We start from the raw sequence: 14548 nt of genomic DNA, 5'->3' as shown, positions 1-14548 counted from the left end.
CCTACCTACCCCCAGCCCAGCCAAGCACCACCAACAGGGCAGGGAGCCTGGGTGGGTAAAGGTGTGAGGTGGGGCATGCAGAAGGACAGGATGAGGTGATATGGGCCCGGCCCCAGTGGGGCTCAGTGACTGTCAGGCCTCTCTCACACCTAGTCCCCTCCCTGTCCCTGGGCAACAAGAAGAGGGAGTCAGGCCAGGGCCTGTGCCTGGCCACAGCTGCTCACACTGCTGATGCAGACATATGTCCCGCTTTTGGGCGGCCCCACCCCTGCCACCCTCCGAGGCTGGCACCACCATCCCTGTCCTAGGTCTGAGGACCCCCTGGAGAAGAGGCAAGGGACCTGCCCTGGGTCACACAGCAAGCTGGGGACAGAGTCAGGCTACAGATTACCCAGGTTTGCCAGGGAGCAGAAGTCAGCCTTGCTGGGATGCGGAGATTCAGGGTGATGGAGGCGGTCTGGAGCCTGCTGGGGATGTGTGTGCACGCCCCACAGTGAGCTCACCAGGCTGGCCCCTGCAGGCCCATCTGGGCTCCTCCTGGGCCTCAGGCCCCTGCTGACACCCATCGTTCATCTGGCACCAAAGCCCAAACTCCAGCAGAGGGGAGGGCTCCATACCTGCCCTGCCTCAGACTCACCGTGTGACCCTGAGCAAGACACCTGGCTTCTCTGGACCCAGTTTTCTCATCACTACATCAGGTTCCATCTCTCAGGAGAACTGAGCACACCTGAATACCGCAGCACCTGCAAAGAGCCCGACTGGAGGCAGTGGGGGGGCGCTTGGTGACGCCTGTTTGCTGCCTTTCTCCCATAGTCACCCCGCACGTTACCGTTTACAGGGGGTCTTGTCAGTCTGACTCCTACAGCCTCTCACAGGCACCATGGTGGTGACAGCCCAGCATGCAGCCGGGTAAACTGAGGCTCAATGAGGTCGTAAGGTTTGTTGGATGTCACAAAGCAAGTTGGGCCAGGGCCTGGACCCACGTCCGAGTCAGGTCAGGGTTGATCTCCAGCCCTTTGCCTTGGATATTTAGTCTCGGAGGGCCTGGGAGACAGTGGTCCCCCCAGAGCAGAAGCGGAGGTGTGCAACCAGCTGAGACTCGCACAACTCCAAGGCCTAGGGTTCTCTCTGTCCTCTGCGGAAATGACTACTGCTCCCTATCTCTCTGTTTCTGAAGGGCTGTTTTGAGGCAGAGGGAGTAGCTGGTTGATGCAGGGTCTACGACTGGCAGGGGAGGCAGATGTTGGCACCAGATGGGAAGAACTTGCTGCCCCTAGGGCTGCCCAAGGTTAGACAGGGATCTTGAGAGGGAGCTCACTCCCTGACCCAGGAGATGTTCAAGGAAGGCCAGAGACTGCTTGAAGAGGGGGTGGGTGAGAGGGCAGAGGAGACACAATGTGGGCTGGTCACCATGACCCTGGATTGAGCCACCAGTCAAGGGTGATGAGACACTGGGCAGGGGTGTGTGATGGTAGCAGGGTCCTCCCTGCCTGGGATCTCCCAGACCCAAAGCCACTGCAGCCCCGGAATCTCCTTGGTTAAGCCACTTCTGAGCAGGCAAACAGCCTCACGTGCCACCCTGGAAAAGAGCCTAATGAGGGAGCAGCAGGCATGCTTCTCCCTGGAGAGCTCCAGGGCCTGCCTACCATGGCAGATGGGGACTTGCCCTGGGCTTGGGTTGGGGGACGTGCCCCAGCAGGACCCGCGCCATGTGCGCCATTCCCCACGTTGCTCTCAGCCAGCAGGGTGCTTGATCCAGGGGACCTTCTGCTGTCAGGTTGGATATGTTGGGGCCTGCACCCCAAAATGGATCCCCCCACATTGCTGGCTCTTCCCAGGCATTGGGCTCAGTGCCTGGCGTGGTCAGAGATGGGTTTGTAACAGATGCCAGCTTATGCTGGGGATGGGGAGGGGGTGCCTGGTGCTCCACAGGCAACCCCCAATAGCCTGGCCTGTCCATGGAGTCACAAAGGTTTCTTGGGGGCTCTTGAGTCCTGTCATGCCCTTTCCCATTTTATACACAGGAAAGCTGGGATCACAGTCCATGACTGAGGCTAGAACCCAGGGCCCTGCCCCACCCAGAGCACCTTCTGCACAAGAGACTGGGCATCAGTCCTGGGCCCTTGGGCTGCTTGATGGTTTATAAGGAGCCTTTACAACTGTTACCTTGTTCAGTCCTCACAAGCACACCGCGAGGCAGTGGTTCTTTTTCCCATCTTGCAGATAAAGAAACTGAGGCACAGAGGCATTCGCTACCTTGCGTAACTCTGTTGGGAGGCCCAGCTCACTCATGACACTGTGAGCTCAGCAAGAGCAGAGCCCTTGTCTGGGCCCAGGATGGGGCCTGGTTTAAGGAAGGTCTTAGAAAGCTGTTATCAACTGAGAACAAGACCAATTGGCTTGGTCTGGGAACGACTGCAGGAATCAGGGCACCTGGGACCACAGCCCCTCCTGGGCCCTTGGTTTCCCCATCTGTCAAATGGGGATATGGGCCTGGCTTGCCCCTGTGGTTCCATCCAGTTCACACATTGGCAGAGCTGGCCCAAGTCAAGAAAAGTACCAGATGCTTCCCGCGGCCCCAAGCCCGCACGTCCTCTCAGAGGTCCTGGGCAGGGCAAGGGCTGTGGAAATGAGAGGGGAGGCTGACTCCAAAGACCAGGTCTGCCTGCTGTATGTCAGGGGCCATACTGGGCAGGAGGCGGGTGGCCTGGGTCCCAGCACTGAGCTTGTTCCGCTCCTGAGGCAGGAACCAGCCATGTCCATGTGAGCAGCTGGCATAGGGGCAGGCATGGCGGGCGGGCACGTGCGTGTCCTGCACCACAGGCCCCATTGTCAGAGCCGATGGGCAGCTCCCAGCCCAGCAGTCTGTAATCTGTGCAGGCCACACAGCCCAGCTCCCAGGTGAAGGAGGGAGCCCAGTGGTCCCTGTGCATCTTACTGATGGGCAGGCCTCTGCTGGGCAGCCTTGAGGCCTCAAAGATGCAGCTGCAGAACCCAGGAGGCCCAATGCCCAAGACAACCATCTGGCTCCTGCCAGGGTGTGGGAGGATGACCCAAGATGGCAGGGTGTGGGAGGACGGCCACACCTTGGGGGCAGAGGCAGGCAGGCTGCACGTGCTGGGACACCAGCAGGGATGTGGGATGGGCACTGGGCTCCAGTGAGCCAAAAGCGAGCCTGCGCCTGCCCCAGCCCAGGCCTCTCCCTGGGGGCTCCCTGGTGCCCAAACGCCTCCTGCATGTCTGTCCAGGGGTGTCCAGATGTGCAAGCCCTCCAGCGCCCCGCCCTATGAGCACCTCCTCCCATGCTGTACCCTCCCTGCCCAGTGGATCCGCCGGCCCTCTCCACCCTGTCTTCTGCCTGTGTCTCAAATCCCCCATGTCCCTCTGTGTCCTTGGGACAGGTGAACATCTGCCTCCATGTGAGAGATGCAGAAACTGTGGCTGGGAGAAGGGAGGGCACTGGTCCAAGGTGGTGCTGCATGGGGATCCCCAATGTCCTGCCAGGAGCACCTCCATCACCCGGGCAGTGACTGGAGCAGCTTCAGCTGGGGTGGAGGGGTGACAGCATCTCACACAAAGGAGTACCCCACCTGTGGCCACTGACCCCCAGCAGACACGGCCTGAAGCCCCATAACGCTGGCTGCGGGCACTGCGGGTGGGACAGGGCTTTAGGTCACAGAGGCAGGGAGCACAGGCATGCGCCTCCTCAATCTCCCTCAGCCCCAGCCGGAGCCCCCTGAGCAAGGGTGGAGCAGGCAGAGTGGGCCCAGCACCGACGCCTGACCTCTAGGCTGGGCTTTGGGCAAGCCACACCTGCATTCTGGGTCTCAGTTTCTTCATCTGTCCAATGGAGAAGGTGGACAAGATGTCCAAGGCCCTTCATCTCTGATGTTCCTGCCGAGGGACCCCAACTCCTGTTCCCTGCCCGGTGCCCGGCAGAGCCTGTCTGGGCAGCTAGCACATCTCATTGCGCCCACGGGTCTGGGAGAGGAAGTGCTGGTGGCCGCCCTCTCCCTGCCTCCCCACAGGGCTCCTGCCTCACAGGTGCCGACAACAGCCTATGGCTCCTGACACCCACAACAGCTGTTTCCTAGCATTCCTGTGACCACAGAACCACTCTTGAAGCAGAAGTGCCCTCGCAGGGCGAGTGGGTAGAACAGGTCTCCACACAGGTGCCTGGGGAGGAGGGAAGGGCAAGACGGGCTGGCCTGGTTCCGAACATGGTGGGAAACCACGGGTGCGCAGGCCCGGCTTCTGCAGCAGCACCTCTTCAGGGGGGCCCTGACCAACGTGTCCTGACCCCTCTCCCCAACGCGTCCTGACCCCTCTCCCCGATGCGTCCTGCCTCAAGCCACCGTGTCTCCTACATGCTGTTCTCCTTGCCACCTGCCCATTTTGCATCTGCCTAGACAACTCCTACCTGTCGTTCAAATCCCAACTCCAGTGCAGCCCCAGCCTCCCGTGTCGTCACTCTGACCTGTCTGGGTTGAGCGTGTATCACTTGCGTATTTCTTCTCAGGCACAGCAATGGAGTCTCCCCAAGGACTGAGTCCCAAGACTCGGGTAAGAGGGGACAGTTTCCAACCTACACATGACAAGCCTTACAAAGAGAGAGGAGAGAGGTGGCCATATTCTCCCTCCTCACTATGCTGCAGGCAGGTGGAGGGCAGATACCCCCAAGCCTGCCCCAGAGCCTGGAGCCCTGAAGTAGCCATAGACACTGTGCACACTGCAGACAAGTCCCTAGGCCTATCTGGGCCTCACTTTCCCACCTGAGAAGTGCAGGGGGTGAGAGAGTCTCTCATCTTGGGGTTCGTTATTCTCCAGCTCTGATGGCAGATGCCCAGAGAGTGGCAGTGCGGGCTCCGCACCCGCTGGTTCCAATCTCAGCTCCTCCTGGGAAGCTGCACGGCCATGGGCAAGCACCTTCGTTTCCTCATGGGGACAGTAACAATCCCCACCCACAAGGTTGTTGGAAATTAAAGTGAATTCATGCAGGTGAAGCCCCAGCATGGGATGCACAAACGGCAGCGGCACGGACCCTCCTCGTCCTCCCACCAACCCAAGTCCCATCTCACCAGACCCACGGCTCCCTCTGGGGTGAACAGATCAGGAGCGTCTCACTTCCCTCCGGGCCAGCTGGAAGGCTGTAAGTGACGTGTCAGGGTTGCTCACAGGAATGCAGCAGACTGTCCTAAAGGTTGAGGTGGTGGCCATGATGACCTTGGATTCAACTTCCACTTACAGCCATAATGGAATGACAGAGATGGAATTTACCCTCCTGCCTTAGCAATAAAAAATCCGGATAAAATCTATGATGCCACGGACAACAGGCTTCAATCAGCACAGTGATCCCTGAGAGAAGAGGAACAAACCAGCTGAACCCTAGGATTGCCCCACTACTTCCAGGCTGCAGCACAGGGAGGGGCACCCCCGTGGAGTCTTGTGGTCTCCCTGAGTTGAGGAGACAGGGTTCACTCTGAGTGTGGCAGCTAGGATTTGCAGGACGGAGTGCCGCAGGGGAGAGAGTTGCACAGAGTGAACTCCAGAGACCTGCAGAGGGTCGCCCCGGAGTCTTTGGCTGATGGCCGAGCAGCACCCGAACGTAAGGAAACTACTGAGGCTGAAAAGGGAACCACCTGAAAGGGGAAGCTGAGCAGAGAACCACCAGAAGGGGGCAGCTGGAACAATCACTGGTGCTCACGCAGGACCAGGAATAGTGTATGTGCCCCCAGCCAGAAGAGAAACCCCTCCTAACACACAGGGCCTGCAGGGGGGTCCTCAGAAGGATACTGCCTCAGCAGTGGACAAATAAGTCCTAGACCAGGCATAAGCAAACTTCCTAAAGAACCAGAGTGTAGATATGTGAGGCTTTGAGCACCGTATGTTCTCTGCCACAACTACTCAAATCCGCTGGTGTAACAGAAAAGCAGCCAAAGAAAATATATAAATTAATGTCTGTATTCTATTGTTTATAAAAGCGGGCAACAGGCTTCCTTTGGCCCGGGGTCCATAATTTGCAACTCCTACCCTGGAGTGAAGTCGACTCTAGACCTGCCTAATAAAGCTTGACAGGAAGCCACAAAAGCATTAAATTGTTTCCAAGTAACGTAACTGCATCTCAGAACAAGGCTCCAAAATATTTAAAGGAGAAAACAAAACAAACAAAAACTATAAGCAGCCCACAACATAAAATCCAACATGCCTGGTATCCAATTAAAAATTACCAGACACGGCCGGGCACGGTGGCTCAAGCCTGTAATCCCAGCACTTTGGGAGGCTGAGACGGGCGGATCACGAGGTCAGGAGATCGAGACCATCCTGGCTAACACGGTGAAACCCCGTCTCTACTAAAATACAAAACTAGCCGGGCGAGGTGGCGGGCGCCTGTAGTCCCAGCTACTCGGGAGGCTGAGGCAGGAGAATGGCGTAAACCCGGGAGGCGGAGCTTGCAGTGAGCTGAGATCCGGCCACTGCACTCCAGTCCGGGCGACAGAGCGAGACTCCGCCTCAAAAAAAAAAAAAAAAAAAAATTACCAGACACACAAAAGAAACAGGAAAACATGATGCACGTGAGAAAAAAAAAAATCCAAATCAACCAAAAACTGACACAGATGTTAGAACTGGCAGACAAAGACATGAAAACAGTTATAACTGTGTTCCATGTGTTCAAAAAGTTAGGTAGAGATGTGGAAGACTTTATTTTTTTAGCCAACAAATCGAAATTCAAGAGGTGAAAATGCAACATTTAAGATTAAAAATATACTAGGTGGAATTAACAGATTAGACACTATAGAAGAGAGAATTAGTGAACCTGAAGACATGTAAGTAGAAACTATCCAAGATGACACACAGAAAGACTGAAAGAACATGATCACAGCATCAGCAAACTGTAGGTCAACTTCAAGCCATCCAATATATGTGTAATTGCAGTCTCAGAAGGTGCAAGGGTTGGCAGTGAGGGAGAGACCAAAAATAAATAAATAAATAAATAGAAAAAAAATGGCCGAAACACTTCTACCATTTGATTCAAGACTAAATCCAAGGCCAGGCGCAGTGGCTCATGCCTGTAATCCTAGCACTTTGGGAGGCCGAGATGGGCGGATCACGAGGTCAGGAGATCGAGACCATCCTGGCTAACACGGTGAAACCCCGTCTCTACTAAAAAATACAAAAAAACAAGCCGGGCGAGGTGGTGGGCGCCTGTAGTCCCACCTACTCCAGAGGCTGAGGCAGGAGAATGGCGTAAACCCGGGAGGCAGAGCTTGCAGTGAGCTGAGATCCGGCCACTGCACTCCAGCCCAGGCGACAGAGCAAGACTCCGTCTCAAAAAAAAAAAAAAAAAAAAAAAAAATGGCCAAAACACTGCTACCATTTGATTAAAGACTAAATCCAAGGCCAGGCGCAGTGGCTCATGCCTGTAATCCCAGCACTTTGGGAGGCAAAGGCAGGTGGATCACTTGAGGTCAGGAGTTCAAGACCAGCCTGGTCAACATGGCAAAACCCTGTCTTTACTAAAAATACAAAAATAGCAGGACATGGTGGCATGGGACTGTAATCCCAGCTACTTGGGAGGCTGAGGCAGGAGAATTGCTTGAACCAAGGAGGTGAAGGTTGCAGTGAGCTGAGATTGTGCCACGGCCCCCCAGCCTGGGAAACAAAGTAAAACCCTTTCTCAATTAAAAAAAAAAAAAAAAAGACTAAATCCACGGGTCTCAGAAGCTCAATGACTGCCAAGCAGAAGAGACATGAAAAAACTATACCAATGCATATCATAATCAAATCACTTAAAGTCAGTAATAAAGACAGCCTTAAAAACAACCAGAGGAGAAGACAACTGCATGTCAAGGAACAAAGTAAGTGGACTTCTCATCAGAATCACTACAAGCCACAAGACAACAGGCAGTATCTTTAAAGCACTAAATGGAAAAAGAAAAAAAAATCAACTTAGAATTTTATGCCCAGCAAAAATACATTTCAAAACAAAAGGCAAACTAAAGACTTTTTCAGATATAAAAAAGCTGAGAGAATTCATTACTAGCAGACCTGCAGTCCCTCCTCCAGCTGCAACCCCCTCCTCCAGCAGCACGGTTTGGAAAGACCTGACTGCAGCACCTCAGTTTTTCTATGCTCATGACATGACCCTACTCCCCCTCCCCTCCTCCTCCCCTGCAGGGGGCTGGCAGGATTAGTGAGATGCCATCTGAAGAGGCCCAAGGAGGTTCTCTGGGTTAGGAAGGCCTCCTAGGATCCCTGGGTGGTGCTCCCTGCCACCTCCTGGCAATCTCCAAACCAGTTTGCCCATACAGTGGCTCTGAAAGCCTGTCACCGAGAGGACTAGTTTAGCTAAGTCTCATCTTGCCTCCCAGGGTAAAGGGAGTCTGTGTACTTGGTAACAAATGCTGACCCCAGCCAGAGCAAGGATAATTAGGTCAACCAGCTGGCATGCATACAGGTGTCTCTTTTCTGGAGATAGGGAGGGGTGGTGATGGCCACTCCCGTTTTCCAGAGGGGGTGTCACTGTCCCAGTGCCACCCTGTCAACTAGTGGCAGAGGTCTCCTGTTCCTAGACTTTTCTCCTAACGGGGGACCCTGTGTCCATTTCAAGCTCTGAACCCACCCACAGCCTCCCAGAGCCCACCTCAGCTCCTGAAACAAATGCCTGACCCTCAGCACTGTCTGGAAGGTCAATGCTTGGGCCTCCCTGGCTCTGCCATGCCTTCCCTGAGTGGTCCGTGGCGGGTCACTTCCCATCTAAACCTCAGTTTCTCTTCTTGGTAACATGGAGAGTGAAACTGGATGAACTCTGAGGTCCCGTTCCCCTCTGACATTCATCAGCTCTGTGAACACCTTCCCCACTGACTATTAAGACTGAAGCCTCATTAAGGCCAATTAAAGGAAGATCAGGCCTTCTGAACACCAAATGGCTGCAGTGGGTTGGGGTCAAGAAGCCCAAGCTAGTCATGCCCAGAGCGCTCTGACCAGGAGGCCCAGTGGCATGGAGGCACTACCCTGAGTCTCCTACCTCCCCCAGACGGACATCAGCTTCCTTGCCATGGCTCAGGAATACTGCAGAGACAAGGGGCTGGCAGAGCTTGGAGAAAGGCCATGAGGTGACCAAGGCTATTCCCTGTGGATGAGGCAAGAAGGCAAGATCCTTTCCCGCTGGCCACAAGGAGCTTCAGAATCCTCAGAGCTTCCAGGCTTGCAGGCACAGGATCCAGCCAACCAGACCATCCCATGTGGGCAGCAAATGGCACCAGCTGAGAATTTTCAAACAGGAAAATCTCAGAACCATGGATTCAAAAGCCTTTAAAACCTCAGCTTCTCAGGGTCCAAGACCAACAGACACTGGGGCCATCAAGCATCCTAATGCTCAGAAAGCCTGGCTTGGAAAGGACTTGCCCAAGGTCACAAAGCACGCCAGGGCAAGGTTGAGGCTTCCAGGCCACCTGGTGCCCACATGCTCTCTGCTGCATTCCACTGAGCCCCTGCTTGAACTTCTGCCAGGATAGCGAGCTCACCACATCCACCCCTAGACTACTCCCAGAGAGAAGCTCTCAGGACAGGAGTGAGGAGTGAAGGTGGAGGAGGCGAGGGGAGAGATCTGGCATTTACCAATGCCAGCTCCATGCCAGACACACAGTGTTTTACACACCCCACTTTTTCCCATTTAAATCTCACGATGACTTTATGAGGCAGGTGTTAGCTGTTAGCACCACCATGACACTGAGGAGGAAGGAACAGAAGGTCAGAGAGTCCAAGCAACTATCTCCGAGCAATCACTAAAGATAACACCAGAGTTGGGGCTCATGCCTGGGTCCCATAATATGGACGCCTGTCTTCCCACGACCCCACGTGGCATTTAACCTGGCAAGGTACTCGAGGCCAGGGGTCATTCAGACCCTTAAAGGAGACTAGGACAGCCCACCCAGGCTAGGGCCTGCCGGCTGGGGCCAACGTGGGCCATGGCACAGGGCGAGACCCCATCTTTCTCCCCAGCTGCTCGCAAGGCAGAGGGTAGCTCAGTGCTTTTGGATGCTCCTGTCTGTCACTGCTTCAAGACAAGGCCTGATCCCCATTTTACAAGTGAAGAAACTGAGGTCCAGAGTCCTGCAGCATGCGAGTGGCTAAGTGGGACCAGTACCCTCTGCTGGCCCGGGGGCCAGGACCCTTAGCTTCAGGGAGACCCTCTCCAACCAGCGAGACCCAATTCAGGTTCAGCCACACCTAGGACATTTGGTGTAACCTTATGAAGGCCCCAGCCGACTCTGAGCCTCGGTTTCCCCAGCTGTGATATGAACATGACGGCAGGCCCTGGCTCTTGGGGTCGTGGGAAGGAGGCCAACCTGGTGGCTGAGCAGCTGCCTCTCCCACTGGAGTGCCCAGACGGGCAGGCACTCTCTCCTTAGAGCTCCTTCCTCGAAGGGCTGCTCCCGACTCTCCTGAAACTCTTAATTAAGACGCAAGCGCCGCGGGGAAGGGAGACTTTGGAGCGCACAGGAGTTAACACCTGGGATTCCTTTATCAGATGGTTCCCCACCCACTCTCTGACCTGTGGTGGGAGCCTGGGCCAGCTGTGGCCCCCCCCAAGGTGTCAACTGGGCCACCTGTGGCCTCTGGCAGTGTGGGGAGCTGTCCTGGCACTGCCCAGCTAAAGGATGCAATGAGTGGCCTTCCTCCTGGTCCCCAGGCCACAGAGCTCACCCTGTTCTTGTGAGTCCCCGTCCCAGCTCTCCTGCAAAGAGCCCAGTATTTAGCTGCCAAGGAGTCTCATGAAAACGCTTTTACTGCCGGGCACAGTGGTTCATGCCTGTAATCCCAGCACTTTGGAAGGCAGAGGCGGGTGGATCACAAGGTCAGGAGATCGAGACCTGCCTGACCAATATGGTGAAACCCCGTCTCTATTAAAAATGCAAAAATTAGCTGGGCATGGTGGCGCATGCCTGCAATCCCAGCTACTCAGGAGGCTGAGGCAGGAGAATCGCTTGAACTCAGGACGCAAAGGTTGCAGTGAGCAGAGATCCCACCATTGCACTCCAGCCTGGGCGACAGAGCAAGACTCTGTCTCAAAAAGAAAAAAAAAAAGGCTTTTACTGTCCTGAATCAGTAAACAACAGGATCCAGCAGCGACGCTCTGGTGCTCCCATGCAGGGGTAGGGCTCAGAAGGAACAGTGACACTGCTTCTCCAGGGAATGGGGTGTGCTCAGGGCCTGCAGACTGGGGGGTCTGGGCCCAGTCCCTCCAGATATCAGTTCTGTGACCTCAGGCAAGTTATTTGCCACCTCCAAGCCCCACCAAGCATCAGTTTCCTCATCTGCACAATGGAGACAACACCTACTTTCCAGAGTTGTGGGGAGGATTACACAGCACAGTAAAGTGCCCGCTCAGCACCTGGCACGGGGTTGGTATTTAGTAAGCACCTCATTAAGCTGCTTCTATTCTCCCAGAGCCAAGCTGTGGGCCAGGACTTCAGCGTGTGAAGGCAGGGGCCTGACAGAAAAAATGTGGGGTGAATCAGGCATCATGAAACCTAGGTTCAACTTTATTTCTCTGGGTCTGTTCCCAAACCCTGGCCTGGCATGCAGAGATCAGCGTTCTGGCCCTGGCCACCGGTGCCTCACCCTCCCTCAGTTTCCTCAGCTGTGAAATAAGGAAGGTGTGATCCATCCCTGCTCCTGGGGCTTCACCCCGGGGCTGGTGAGCGATCCTGCTAGGGCCCCCATGCCGTGTCATGTTGAGGGGGGCTCAGGACCTGCTGGAGGAACCAGCTGGAACATCTACATCCAGCTCTCGTTGAGGGAGCCCCAACCCAGCCCAGCCTCACCCCTTCTCAGGCTGCAGCTGAGCGAGGCCGGGGCTCGCCCCTCCCAGGCGTGATCCTACAGGCCCGTCCTCTGGTATGCAGTTGGAACCCCACAGCAGGTTTTTCCCCAGACAAATCATGGCACCTGGGGCTGGGGGAGGGGCAGGCAGTGACCTTCCATCTTGGAGTTGGAGCCCACTAGAGCTGGAGGTTAGGCTCGGAGGGCACAAGGTGCTGGGAGTGAGAGCCAGGACCCACCCGCCTCTTGTCCCAGGGGAGTCTAGGATCGCAAGGCAGCAAGGTATCAGGGCTGAAGGTGCCCCTAACAGTCTTCAAGACCTGTACCCATTTACAGATGGGATGGCCGGGGCTTGGAGAGGAGCTGGGGCTTGCTCCAGGTCACACAGTCAGGCGGAGGCAGAGCACGGACTTTTGGCTCCTAGTCCTGCTGTCCACTAGTTCCATTCTAATCATTTGGGACCCGGGGGCAGGAAGGGGGGACTTACAGCAGTCCTGACGGGAACACAGCCGCTCCCCTGAGTGCTGTGTCACTTCCCTGCCCCAGGGTCTGCCTGTTGTGCTGACAACAGGTAAGGTGAGTGAGGAGGCGGCGGGCTGGGCTGTCCTGACTCAGCCCCAGCAGCCCCAGCCTGATGCCCCCGGTGGGAAGGGGGCAGTATGCGGCGAGGCGACCCAGGCAGAGGGATCCCCAACCCAGGCAGGGGGCAGGCAGAGTTCTCCCCACACGATACCAGAGTGAGAAGGAGAGGCGGGAGCAGGGGCAGGAAAGGTGATTCATGGGGAGAGATAAGGCAGGGAGCGCTCCCGGCAGGCGGCAGGCGGGCAGACAGAGCATCATCAGCATCCGTCAATGTCCTGGCCCTGCCCCTGTGAGCCTGGGAAGCAGCCGGGGCAGGATAGCTGGAAGACTGCAGTGGCCTGGATGAGCTGCCCCTCCCAGCCCCTGCCTATCACTCTGTCCTGCCAGGGCCAGGGCATAAGGGGTAGCCTAGAGTTTGAGGGAAACACAGGCCTGGTCCCCACCCCCTCCACCTGAGAACTAGCTAGGTGACCTTGGGCAGGGACTAACAAGTTTCTACATCTGAAAAATGGGACAGATAACACTAGCTGAGATTATAAAGTGCCTCGCACTCAACCAGCACTTGCTATTGTTATTATCCCCGCCCACATATGCCATGCTGGCCACGGGTCCCAGGACAGATGGGGCAGGGAAGGATGTGCCCAGGGCAGAAAGCAGGGGCTTGGCTCACCACAATGCTGTGGAGTCATGAACAAATCCCTGTCCTTCTCTGTGCCTCAGTGTCCTTGTCTGTCAGATGAGGGGCTTAGTCTCTACTGCCTCTGAGGTCCCCACTGTGGGACGCTTGAGGACTCCCTGAGGTCTGAGAGTGGGGAGCAGTCTCAGCATGAGTGCCCCATCCTGAGGGCTGGAAAAGCAGAGAGCAGGGCCCATCTGTCTGAGGCTCGAGGACATCACTCACTGTGGGGCCGTGTAGACAGACTGGCACCCAAACTGGACACCAGCTTCCTCCTGGCTATGTCACCTTAGACAGGTGACAGCAATAACCTTGTGGGAAGTAAAGGAAGGCAATGTCACCTTAGGTGACACTAATTACCTTGTGGGGCTTTTGTGGGAAGCAAAGGAAGCTCCAGGTGGCCCATGAGACTGTATGGAGTGGCTGGGTCACAGCTGTAGCCAGAGACTCAGGGAGGAACCTGGAGTCAGCAGGCGAAGCCCTGGCCCTGGGAGCCCCTATCTGGCCCATCGCTGGGTGGGGGATCTGTCTGTCTGTGAGAAAGCAGACCCTCTGGCTGTTCCCATCTGCCTCCTTCCTGTCTCTGAAGAGGAGGGGAGGCACAGAGGAGTGGGAACCTTGGCACAGCAAGTCCCCCTACCCAGGGCCTCAGTTTCCCCATCTTCAAGATGGAAGTGGAGGCTGGGTAATGGGATCCCAGCAGGCTCTCTGTGGGGACTGGGTTCTCTCGCCTCCAGCCAGTCATCTCCACCAGTCACAGAAGTCAGCAGCAGTTCCCACACACCATGGCAGGTGTGGGGCGGGTCTCTCAGCCTGCAAACTGTGAAGATCCCTTCTTCCTCCCCCTCCTCCTCCTCTTCCTCTAACTCCTTCCTTACTTTTGTCACCCGATATTCCATCTTCACAATAGCCAAAGATGCAGCTTTTATCCACACCACCTCCATCTTATAGACCAAAAACCCGAAGCCTCAAAGCTGCCCAGGGTCAGTCAGTGAATTGAGAGCAGTCAGGCTGGGGTCCAGGCACCCCGACCCAGCTAGCTGACCCAGCTGGTCCCCTTGTTGGGCAGGGACTCCACCTTCCTGGAAACTGGAGCCAGGGCCAGGAGCCACCGGGGTCACCTCATCAGTTCTTGACCCACTTCTGGTTTCTCTGCCCACAAACTTCCCCAAGGCCCCGTCAGTGAGCCAGGATGGTCCCTGAAGCCAGCATTCTGGTCTTGTGCAATTGGCTGCTCTGCTCTGGGACTGGAAGTATAACCCGATGAGACCCAGCTAGGAAGACCTCATCCCAAAACCTGAGGCCCAGACCTGACTTCAGAATCCCCTTCTCAACACAGCTCACTAGGTAAGCTTTATCTATCAAGTCAAGATGTGCTTGGAAACGATGAGAAGGTACTTACGTGCAGCAGGCATTAGCACCTGCTCATGGTCACAGCTGTCCAGCAGTGGCCTAGCTGTCTCT

General features: G+C 55.9%; 2 protein-coding genes across 5 annotated transcripts in view; one reads left to right on the top strand and one right to left on the bottom strand.

Annotated features, from left to right (window-relative positions):
• Positions 1 to 14548, top strand: part of SLC5A10 (solute carrier family 5 member 10) — a 73488-nt gene that overhangs the window by 36621 nt on the left and 22319 nt on the right. The window lies entirely within an intron of this gene.
• SACK1G (scaffolding CK1 anchoring protein G) overlaps positions 1 to 14548 on the bottom strand; it is a 33311-nt gene that overhangs the window by 16695 nt on the left and 2068 nt on the right. The gene's annotated exons all lie outside the window — the stretch shown is intronic.

Source organism: Rhinopithecus bieti, unplaced genomic scaffold (genome assembly GCF_001698545.2).
Source record: "Rhinopithecus bieti isolate Rb0 unplaced genomic scaffold, ASM169854v2 scaffold_39885, whole genome shotgun sequence".
In the NCBI taxonomy this organism is placed as follows: domain Eukaryota; kingdom Metazoa; phylum Chordata; class Mammalia; order Primates; family Cercopithecidae; genus Rhinopithecus; species Rhinopithecus bieti.
The sequence above is the reverse complement of the archived record's forward strand: the minus strand, read 5'-3'. Positions and strand labels throughout refer to the sequence as shown.